General features: G+C 35.6%; 1 protein-coding gene across 1 annotated transcript in view; it reads right to left on the reverse strand.

The window, feature by feature from the left end:
* The window catches only part of LOC134751991 (uncharacterized), a 254,773-nt gene extending 253,148 nt beyond the window's left edge, over positions 1-1,625 (reverse strand). Inside the window, exon 1 of the mRNA XM_063687536.1 lies at positions 1,582-1,625. The gene's annotated coding sequence lies outside the window, so the exon portion shown is untranslated. The remainder of the gene's footprint in view (positions 1-1,581) is intronic.
* Between the last annotated feature and the right edge of the window lie 11,263 nt (positions 1,626-12,888).

The following is a 12,888-nucleotide window of genomic DNA, read 5'->3' on the forward strand; positions in this document are numbered from 1 at the left end:
CTTGCAAGATTTGACCCGTACAAACATACATACATACATACTAAGATACATAGGTACATTACAAGTTAATAAAACCGGCCAAGTGGGAGTCGGACTCGCGCACTAAGGGTTCCGTACCATTACGCAAAAAACTGCATAAAAATCACGTTTGTTGTATGGGAGCCCCAATTAAATATTTATTTTATTCTGTTTTTAGTATTTGTTGTTATAGCGGTATATATATACGTCCCAGGTATCGCTGGGGCGATGCTGTTGGAGTAGATTTGAGCGCTCTCCATGCCGATAACTGGCGGGAGATGGCACAGGATCGAGACGACTGGCGTATACTCGTGTCGGAGGCCAAGACTCATTTTGGGTCGCTGCGCCATTAAGTAAGTAAGTAAGTTATAGGCGGCGACAGAAATACATCATCTGTGAAAATTTCAACGGTCTAGCTATCACGGTTCATGAGATACAGCCTGGTGACAGACAGACAGCGGAGTCTTAGTAATAGGGTCCCGTTTTTACCCTTTGGGTGCGGAACCCTAAAAAAGCTTGTAATACCGGGGTTGTTGAACGATCTACTACCCCGGTTCCCTAGTTTATTCACAATGGGAATGGAGGTCAGCACTGCACTGTCCCAAATACGGGCTTTGTTTAAAAAAAACTAGAAATAAGACTGTCTGCAGGCCATTGTGTGGGCTGTGTGGTTGCACACACATTTTTAGCTTAACTTATCGTTGTGCCCATCTTGAGAACGTTCTCCGGTTTCCGGTTTGTATGGAAAAAATTCTCGAGCGAGTCATACAAATTAAACTAATTTTACGGTTTAAACTCACTTGTTAGGGTTCCGTACCCAAAGGGTAAAAACGGGACCCTATTACTAAGACTTTGTCCGTCTGTCTGTCACCAGGCTGTATCCCATCAACCGTGATAGCTAGACAGTTGAAATTTTCACAGATGATGTATTTCTGTTGCCGCTATAACAACAAATTAAAAAGTACGGAACCCTCGGTGGGCGAGTCCGACTCGCACTTGTCCGGTTTTAGTCACTCGCGCGACATGTTTCGGAGAGCCTAGGTCTCCTTTCTCAAGCACTAACAGTGCGAGCAGCAGCACTAGGTGTGCGAGTGACTAAAAACACGTGAGTTTAAACGGTACAAAACTACATGGAACACAAGAAGTTTTAAAAACTGTAATAGATGTCATATATTAAAGAAAAAGTGACGAAGCCCTCCAGTGGTGAAGGCCGGATGGCTCCGTCACTTTTTCTTTAATATATGACATCTATTACAGTTTTTAATTTATATTATAGTAGTGTGACTACTTTAAAAACACAAATCAAAATATTTAATACAATAATTTGATTTGTTCCCAAACTTGTTCACAAGAAGTTTTAGTTAAGTTTTTTACCCATAAATATTGATGTAATGTTTTTGGTGACAAATGATTTTTGCGATCTTCGAAAAGTACAGCTTTGACAGCTTTCTAAAGAATAGAATAGAATGGAATAGAATATAGAATAGAATATAAATAGAGTTTTGAATGATTCACGGTTAGTTTCACTAGACTTATATTGACCGGGATATAGACCGTGATTACCTTTTGTATTATTTGTGAGCTCCCGATATTTCGACGCAGTTACATGCATCATGTTCACGGGTACGGGTAATAATACAAAAGGTAATCACGGTCTATATCCCGGTCAATATAAGTCTAGAATAGAAATATTCTATTTGAGAGAGAGAGAGAGAAAATTTATTTAACATCACAAAACATTATTAAACATAAAATATGTAGGTTAATAGTTTACTAAATTACTTAACTAAATTAATTGAACTTGGCATTAAAGACAGCGTGATGTTAAAAAGGAGTCTCGACTCAGCATAATGTTGCAGTAAATTTACTGCAACGCTGGTTTTCAGTCGGATCCTATAAACAAAAAGAAACACTAAGTACCTATTACATAATAAAAGGAATAAAGACAAAAAAGGTTTGTGATAAAAAAAAAAAAAGAAACCTTAAGTATTAAGAACATTAAATGAGAAAAAGAAAGATAAAGAATAGGTATATGGAAGGTGTATGAAATGAAAGTGTGCATTGTGTTGTTGAGTGTGTAGTATTATTACAAGTACTTAAAAATTATAAAGGATTTTTTGTGTTTTTGTTGGTTAAGATATATATTTATACGTAGGTAAGACTGACACTGAAGTGTAAAGTGTGAATGTGCGTATTTGTAAATAATATTATATTTAATGTCATTATTGTATGTATTATATGTATTTTATTATTTCTATTTCTATTCTATCTAGTCAGACCACGTTAAGTTGTCATACAAAGTCCTATGTCAAGTATGGAGTTCATAGAAATATTAACGCATTCTTACTGTCAAGTTTGTGCAAAATTAGCATAGTCAGTTTACAGTGGCATGGCAGTTAAAACTAATTTCAATAGGATCACAAATAATCACTACATCACTACATAGTATAAAACAAAGTCGCTTTCCGCTGTCTGTCTGTCCCTATGTATGCTTAGATCTTAAAAACTACGCAACGGATTTTGATGCGGTTTTTTTAATAGAGAAAGTGATTCAATGGAAAGGTTTATATGTATAATTTGTAAAGGTTTTGTGTAAATTAGTTGAACTGCTCTTGCGAAGCCGGGGCGGGTCGCTAGTAATAAATATAATAATGAACCAAACCAGTGAAATGCTTGGCTTGAATGAGTCGAGTGAATGCAGTGGAAGTGAGAGCGTTGAGAAGTGTGTGTGGTGTGAGATTACAAGATAGAATTAGGAACAGTGTGATAAGGGAAAAGTGCGTACTGAACGAAGATGTACTGATAAAAATTGAGAAAGGTATGTTGAGATGGTTTGGACACGTGGAAAGAATGAGTGAAAGAAGGCTAACAAAGAGAGTGTATAATGGAGAAGTAGAAGCAGGAGTTGGAAGGAGTAAACCTCGGCGGACTTTCTTTAATCAAATCAGGGAAATCCTGAAGAAAGGCCAGGTCAAGAGCACCCTAAACCGGCGAGCGTGTATGAGGAATGTTATGAAAGTGAAGGAAGCGAAAGAGGTATGTCAGGATCGTAGCAAGGGTAAATCCGTGGTCTCTGCCTACCCCTCCAGGAAATAGACGTAATTATATGTATAATGAATTAAAATTAAACAAGTAACAGGATTTTTTTACTAGCTTTTGCATGCGGCTTCGTCTGCGTGGAATCAGTAAAAGCAGCTAGAGTAAGTATAGTGCCTGGATAAAGGGTAATAGCAATCATTAAATTTGAGCATAAACTTAATTGCTTACATCGATTATCAGGCAATTAACTCTCTCAATTCCACCCCCTTTTTCACTCTAGGGATGATTTCCAACATAAAAACTATCATATGTCCTTCCCCGGGACTCAAACTATCTCTTTACCAAATTTCAACTAAATTTGTTCAGCGGTTTAAGCGTGAAGAGGTGACAGACAGACACACTTTCGCATTTATAATATTAGTATGAATATAGTATGTATGGAAATGTTTGAGTCTTACTGAGTTTTTTAGGAGTACAGCAATTACTTGGAAATGTTATGGTAATTTAAACTTATACTTGGGAATAACAAAAATATTTCAGTGCAAATTAACACCTAAAAATCAACAAGCATACAAAATTAAAGTTGCGCTAAAATAAATCTTTATAATCCTCTGAATCTAAAAAACATGCATTTATAAATTCCAATAACTAGAATGTTATTACAAAAAATAGAAATACCGCAAGTTAAAATAACTTTTCTAACTCCTATATAAAAATAAATGACGCGATCCCTATTGATTTTTCGGCACGAAAATAAATATAGGACACTAAATTTGGAACTAAACCGATTCTGCGTATAGGAAGACGAATTAAACAAATACTAACCGCTCGCTTCGGGATCCACGGTGAATAAATAACTCAAAACACTGTTAAAAAACTACAAAACTATCCGCTTATATTATAAAACACTATAATTATTATGTAAACAATGATTCTTATGTGGAAATTCGCAATATTGTCAAATTTTTGACCTAAAACGTCAGACCGGTGAATATGAAATCTGCTGGATGCGTTCAGGAACATCCGGTGTGATTGGATGTGATAAGCTGATTATCATTACTGGCAACATTGTTGTGTAGTATAACCCGCCCAAATTTAATCCTAGTTATCAAAAAGTCGTTTTGATCTATTTGACGCCCTTTCTATTTAAATCGTATTATACATGAACGGTTTGGGGCGACATCTACTGAAGAAATGCCAACCTACTAGGACCTTCATCTAGCTTATTTACATTGTTGTACACTAGTCTATGCTAGTAGTTTAAACAAGATCCCACAGATGTCGCCTTTTTACGAGTGCGGACAAATGTGAGTCGGACTCGCCCACCCAGGGTTCCATACTTTTATAGTATTTGTTGTTATAGCGGCAACAGAAATACATAATCTGTGAAAATTTTACTTGTCTAGCTATCAGGGTTCATGAGATACAGCCTGGTGACAGACAAAAGGACAGTAGAGCGCGCTATTACATACAGGGCGCCTGCGGTCATATCTCCTTCATTTATCAACCGATTTTCAAAACTCTTTTTAAGCTTATAAAGCTTATGAAATCCCATATCCACTCACGTGGAGTGTTCTCATTTGGTTCTCATCCTAGTGAGTATTATATTCTTTGGTTCTCATAGAAAAATATAAATTATTGACATTTTGACACATGTCAATTCCTATTTTAGGCTACATTGTAATCATTTTAAAATATACCTTATTTATCTTTATTTTCACTCCAAGAGAGACACTGCTAATTCGCCGATTAACGGTAAGTGTATATTAACAAATATTAATTAGAATACAAATTGTATGAATACCTAAACACATAAACGTTTGCAACTATAACCACAATGAGAATGAATTTTTCCACATTTCCTATTTCTAAGCATATTCCCTGAACGTTGTAAAAGGCAAGCAACGCCGCGCGGCACAGCGTTGATGTTTATTGATTTGATCCAAATTCGAGGAAGCAGATCGTTTCAAATGTTTGACAAACTGCGTATTGGCTCGTTCCGCGGGGGCTCACATGGCGCCGTTGCCAGGGGCAGCCAAACGACGATACAGTAGACATAGACATAGACATAGACATAATTTATTGGTAATAAGGTACAATTTTTTGTTACTTATTTCTACACATCTTACATCTTTTAATTATATATATCACAAATAAATATTTTTTTTTTATTAAACAATTCAATATTACACGTTACTATTCTTTATAATCTATAATACATATTACACTATTAACTATTCTTTATAATCTATAAATTCTTTAAAACTATAAAAGCTTTGCTTGATTAGCCAGTAGTTGCCTTTATTGCCTAACTTATCCTGGGTGCGTAGCCGAGATGCCGCTAGGCCACCAGCGCTTTCAACAGTTTCAACACTTATATTTTAAATACTATAATACATTTGCGTCTTCATTATTTAAGCAATTGGCTAAAAAAATAATAGACGTCACCGGTGATCGTAGAGCTGGCAGCTTCCTCGCACAAAGAGTAAGCATTGCGATACAGCGAGGAAATGCTGCCAACATCTACGGCACCATGCCGCGTGCTGCAGGGGAATATTTAGTTTTTAGTTATTTATTTTAAGTTTTATTTATCTTTAGTTTTTTAAGTTTTATAAGATAGTTGTTTATTAATTATATACTTATGGAATTAAATACATTATCATACTCTATAATACTTCATTAATACAATCAGAATCAGAATCAGAACGTTTATTGGTAAAAGCAATATTATTTTACATGTCAGGAATTGGGTATACATAATAATATTTACAAAATATGTTACATGTACAACAATTATAAAAATTATAAAATACAATGAAAAATAATTAGATAAAAAACATACGTATTCACTAAACATAAAATCAACACAAACCCCCGAAATTCAGACGTCCATAGGCTACGGTGATCGCTTACTATCAGGCGGGCAGTATTGTTAGCCACCGACGACGTGGTGTTAAAAAAACTTAAATTAGGGTAATTTTTAGGGTTCCGTACCCAAAGGGTAGGGTCCTATTACAAGAACTCCGCTGTCCGTCTGTCTGCCACCAGGCTGTATCTCATGAACAGGCATCGTAAACTGCGAGCGAAATCCATTGAAGTACTAGGGTTGTTACTTAGTCAAGTGTCAAGTCAAGTCAAAGTACGTCATTTCAATGGATTTCGCTGGCAGTTTACGATGCCTGCTCAAGTGTTCATGAACCGTGATAGCTACAGTTGAAATTTTCACAGATGATGTAAGTTGCCGCTACAACAACAAATACTAAAAAGTATGTACGGAAATCCGACTTGCACTTATCGGTTTTTTATTTTTATTAAAATAATTTAAAAAAATAAGTTCCCATGTAAGCCAACGCCAAGCTCGTTCCGTAGCTATCTGTATAGCTAGGAAGCTATACGTAGCAACGTAGTCATTGTTGGGTATTACGTACCGCCACAGGCACTTAGCGCGAATACGACTTTTTAGGAAACGACTAAATTCCTTTGTCTATATTTTTTATACAACGGTAACAAATCATATCATTTTTAGAGTTAGACCAAGAAAAGTCTGCAGAGATTTTGACAGCACACGCAATGCAGGTGTTATTTTAAACGTCAAACTTCTATGAAATTATGACGTATTAATAACACTGGCACCGCGTGTGCTGTCAAAATCTCTGCAGGCTTTTCTTGGTTTAACTCTTTTAAATATATATTTTTATTTATTTAATAAGGTTCACCAACACTGGCAACAACAACTTATAGACATTAAATTATGATTTAATAGTACCAAAGCACAGATTAATAAATAGTTACTACGTAACAGATACATCATTCCTATACAAAAGCGAAAATACCTACGCTATAATAGCCTACAAAATCTTAATAATAATACCTGCTGCTCAGGATGAGAAGAAATGTACCATAAGTACGCGCACAAAGAGTCGAGACTGCCTTGCTCGCCGTGCGAGTCACGTGCCAACGCGTCATCGTAAGAATGCGATAGGGTTGAACTGTTACTTATGTTATTGTTGTAATAAAACGAATGTTGCGAATCAACCATATTTTTTATTAGTCAATCAAATATTTAAAAACAACACTTATAATACCTGACTCAAAAAACTCCTTAATTTACGATTTACCTACTTATGTTCAAAGAAATAAATGGTGACAAAATTCACAAAGATAGATTTAAAATACTACTCGGTAAATACGACAAATTTTCCTTTGTTTTTTGACTTTTACACCCATCTACTGCACAATAATTACGTGGTTTCGGAATTTCGAAGCGTAGGCGCGGGAAACGTGCGGTGCGAGCGCTCAGGCGGGCGTTCGGCGGCCCTCTGTCGGTTGAATCGTCCACGATACGCCGAGCGGTAGGCATATAGCGCGTGGCCTTGAGCGAGTGAAGGAGGCCTGACCAAATATAGATATAACTCCGTAATAGATGGATACAGTCTAAGGAAAAAACGTGCCTCGAAAATCACGAAAATTTGATTCTCGATCAGATGGCGCCACTAGTTTTGGCCTACTCTCGTATGGAGGGCGTTGACGGTTTCGTTTGTTATTTATAATTTTAACGCATATCCGTTTAAGAACATGGGTCAAAATCATATAATAATAATTAATGCAAATAAAAAATTCATTTATCCATATTTAAATACATTTTAACGTATTTTTATAAATCTTCATTTTTAGTTTTAGAGTGTATCAATAGATGGCAGTGAATTTTCTGTGGTTACAAAATTTACTTTGACAGTACCGCTCTATCTTATTATATCCCTTTTTGATAGTACGCAATTGTGTTAGTCTATAAGTTGTTGTTGTGTATTTGTGATCTTTAATAGTCAATCTACTATAGGTATATAAAATTATAAATGTCGTAATTTGGTCTCTATTTAATGTTTTACAGCTAGCTGTTCTATTTTCCTTGCATTGCAGTGGTGAAAATGCGAAATGACTAGTAGGTGCCTACCTACCACCAATTTGACAATGACTTATCCGCTAGGGTGTGCGTAACTAACTTTGCATTTCGCTCGTACTCGCATAGGTATTAGTGCGAGCAAAGATAGATATAACTCCGTAATAGATGGATACAGTCTAAGGAAAAAACGTTCCTCGAAAATCAAGAAAATTTGATTCTCGTTCAGAGGGCGCTACTAGTTTTGGCCAACTGTCGTATAGATGGCGTTGACGGTTTCGTTTGTTATTTAACAATTTTAACGCATATCAGTGACAGAACATGGGTCAAAATCATAAAAATAATTAATGCAAATAAAAAAATCATTTATCTATATTTAAATACATTTTATGGTATTTTTATAAATCTTCATTTTTAGTTTTAAAGTGTGTCGACAGATGGCAGTGAATTTACTGGGGTTACAAAATTTACTATGACAGTACCGCTCTAGTATAAGTTACTCTATGGTGCGAGCGAGATGTTTAGAAAGTAAGTTACTCAGACGTTAGCGAATATGTTTGTGTTTGGCACTGCTGGCAGTCGTGGTAAGGCTAAGGGAATCCTTAGTCATTTCGCAAAACGCCTTATTTTCCCAACTACCTACAGCGAAGACATTACATACAAACTACTTTACTTGTGTACATATACATATACGGCAAACATACATATACATACCTATACAATGCAGATATTGCGTGTCCGTCCTGTTTAAAATTTATTTGTCTTCATGTATAATTATATGTATCAGTAACCTTAAAAATATTTTCAACCCCATTTTCACTCCTTTAGGGGTTGAATTTCTAAATCTCTTTAATTAGTGAAGTTTACTTGTAAAATAAAATAGTTACTTATTTGTAACAAGGGGTAAAGTTGTTGTTTAACCTCTCGAGCTAATAGATTCCAAAATTGAACCACAAGCGTAGCGAGTAGTTAAAAAATTTAAGTCTTGAGCATTGCGAGGATTTCAAAGTAAGAACTGCTACCGAGTGAATTACAAAATGTTTTACCCCATCAACACGAGGAAAGTAACTCTGTCTGTCTGTTACCTCTACACAAACCGCAGAACCGAATGAGATGGAATTTGGTTTGTAGATATTTTGAGGCCCGGGGAAGGACATAGGATAGTTTTTATCAATCATCATCATCATCCCACGCAGACGGAGTCGCGGGCAGAAGATAGTCAATACATATTATTTAAAAACAGTCTTTGCCGCGTCTGTCTGTTTGTATGTTCGCGATAAACTCAAAAACTACTGAACGGATTTTCATGCGTGTTTCACCTATCAATAGAGCAAAGATAGATATAACTCCGTAATAGATGGATACAGTCTAAGGAAAAAACGTGCCACGAAAATCACGAAAATTTGATTCTCGATCAGATGGCGCCACTAGTTTTGGCCTACACTCGTATAGAGGGCGTTGACTGTTTCGTTTGTTATTTATTATTTTAACGCATACCAGTGAAAGAACATGGGTCAAAATCATATAAAAATAATTAATGCAAATAAAAAAATCATTTATCCATATTTAAATACATTTTATCGTATTTTTATAAATGTTTATTTTTAGTTTTAAAGTGTGTCGACAGATGGCAGTGAATTTACTGGGGTTACAAAATTTACTATGCTCTAGTATAAGTTACTCTATGAATAGAGTGATTCTTGAGGAAGGGTTAGGTGTATAATTTATAAAGGTTTTGTGTAAATTTGTTTAACTACCCGTGCGAAGCCGGGGCGGGTCGCTAGTTATCGATAAATTCCACTTGAAGGTCATTTTATTTTTACAATTGAAGTACGTATTTTTAGTATTTACACGTAATATGTAGGTTATGTACCTACATTATATATGCATAATATATAATGTAGGTACATAACCTAATATGTTTAATTTATGTTTAATGTTTAATAAAAATGGAAACTATAGGTCTAGACTAAGAGAAGAAACTGTAACAATATTTTATGTATGACCGTTTGTTTCATATTTAAATAAAATAAAAAAAAATAAAAAATATATGAAGCTGTTGAAATATGAAGTTGGCAGCCCTTTGTGAAACCTTTTTAATATCGAGATATCGACCATAGAGCTACAAACTGTTGGATGCAGATTTTTTAATAAAAAACCGGCCAAGTGCGAGTCGGACTCGCGTTCTAAGGGTTCCGTACATTACACAATTTAAACAATGTATTTTTTATGTGAAACGTTTTTAAAAACCCGTAGGGGTCGGATCAAAAACTATGTAATTAAATCCGACTCACGCTTGACTGCACATTCCTAATAGATTTTCCTGTGATCTATAGGTAAAGAACTATTTTGTGTATTTTTTTCAAAATTTTAGACCCAGTAGTTTCGGAGATAAAGAGAGAATGGTCATTTTTTGCCTATTTTCTTGAATAACTTCTAAACTATTTATCCTAAAATTATAAAAAAAATATATTTGAGATTCTCACAATGAGCTCTTTCATTTGATATGTAACTCGATATAGTTAGAAAAAGTTTTTTTTTTTAATTTTCTCATTTGCCCCCCAAAAGTGGACCCGGTGTTTAAAATTCATTTGTTTACGTTACATGTGCGTTACATGTCCGTCTTTGGGTCACAAACTTACATATGCATACCAAATTTCAACTTAATTGGTCCAGTGGTTTTGGAGAAAACAGGCTGTGACAGACGGACAGACAGACAGACAGACGCACGAGTGATCCTATAAGGGTTCCGTTTTTTCCTTTCGAGGTACGGAACCCTAAAAACTGCCAAGTGCGAGACGGACTCGCCTACGAAGGGTTCCGTGTTCCGTACCATTACGCAAAAAACGGCAAAAAAATCACGTTTGTTGTATGGGAGCCTTACACATAATATTTATTTTATTCTGTTTTTAGTATTTGTTTGAAAGTAAAGTCTAAGGAAAAAACGTGTCTCGGAAAATCAAGAAAAATTTATGCTCGAATAGATGGCGCCATACCTTTGGCCTATACTTGTATATATGGCATTGGCGAAACCGTTTGATATTTAACAATTACATACATATACCTAGTTATACATCTCTTGATATTTTTATCCATTTTAATTTTTAGTTTTAAATTTTTAATCCTAGTCGATAGATTGAAGTAAATTTACTGTGACTACAAAATTTGAGACGTTTTCAACCAAAAGGTACCACATTGTCGCTTGTTAATAAGGTTGATTTCTAAATGAAGCTATATGGAAATAGCGCCTTACTGACAAGCGACAATAAGTACCCTTTTGGTTGAAAATGGCACATTTACTATGACAGTAACTCTCTATACACTCTATTCTCTGCCATAATATTTTTCTCTGTCATTTTACTTCTTATATCACTAAACTTCACTTAAACCATTAACCATCGATCCGAAGTCGGTAAAGCCAACTCTAATCACTCGCTACTTAATGTTGGTACGATTTTAAAATTAAAAAGTTGCCTATGTGTGCGTGTGTCTGTGTGCGTGCTTACATAATGAATAAACACTGTAGGTGTGTGGGTGAGCGCGAGAATAGTGTGGATATGGTTGTTTTCAAGTAAATAATATTGATTATAATTGGTTTTTTAGGGTTCCGTACCCAAAGGGTAAAAACGGGACCCTCTATTACTAAGACTCCGCTGTCCATCTGTCTGTCTGTTCCTGCATGGTGGCTGTATCTCATGAACCGTGATAGCTAGACAGTTGAAATTTTCGCAGATGATGGATTTCTGTTGCCGATATAACAACAAATACTAAAAAGTACGGAACCCTCGGTGCGCAAGTCCGACTCGCACTTGGCCGGTTTTTTCAAACTAAAACGGGACTTAATCGCGCACAAACTTACGTTTATTTATGGCCTGACGTTTGTTAGTTTGTACGCGATTAAGTCTCGTGTTAGTTTTAAAAATTGGGCATTTTCTATGAAAAGGGATCTTATTGTCGATGGCGCTTACGCCGCACAGCGTCACAAGGCATTGTATTTATATCGGAGCATCGTTAATAATGGCGTAAGCGCCATCGACAATAAGGTCCCTTTTTATAGAAAATACCACAAATTATGAGTGAAAATCGTGTTAGTTTAAATAAGTATATAAAGGTAAGTATATATAGGTATTGGTTTTGACCCAATATCATCATCTTGCTCGCGTTATCCCGGCATTTTGCCACGGCTCATGGGATGGGGTCCGCTTGACAACTAATCCCAATAATTGACGTAGTTTTTACGAAAGCGACTGCCATCTGACCTTCCAACCCAAAGAAACTAGGCCTTTTATTACTCTTATTGGGATTGGGAACTGATAAAGAAAGTTGCATTTTATCCACATGTGAGGCAAAGTAATCTGATGCAAATTTTGAGATGATTGCGCATGTTGGCTGTTAGAATTTACTATTAAATGATGATTTTGAATAATATAGGTTTAGGTTTAAAGACTTTTATTCGCATAAAGATTATTACATCCCCATCACTGACATGAGAACATATTTAGAAAATGCAATATTTACTTTTTTTTCGCTGCCGCAACATAACAAAAATAAATATATATTTAATAGCGTTTATTTGAATTTGATTTGGTTTCTTTTTGTTTGATGTTTTACAGTTTGGTAATTTACTTGCGTTGTGAGAAAATCTGTGTTTCACTCGGTGTCAAATTTTGTTTAACCCTCGTGCCTTGAAACCCTCGCAACGCTCAAGATTCAATTTTTCGAACCTCTCACTTGCTCGACTATTAATATTAGCACGAGCAAACAACTTTGCCCCCTTGTAAAATAATAGTACATTGTGCAACATGGGGCGTAAGTCAAACATTGCAAACGAGTTAAATCGCGACGGCTTGCCGGAGCGATTTATAGACTCGAGTTTCCAATATTATTACGCCCCGAGTTACACACAATGTTTTTCATCACACTTGCGATACAAA

This window comes from Cydia strobilella, chromosome 24, assembly GCF_947568885.1.
Source record: "Cydia strobilella chromosome 24, ilCydStro3.1, whole genome shotgun sequence".
Taxonomy (NCBI): domain Eukaryota; kingdom Metazoa; phylum Arthropoda; class Insecta; order Lepidoptera; family Tortricidae; genus Cydia; species Cydia strobilella.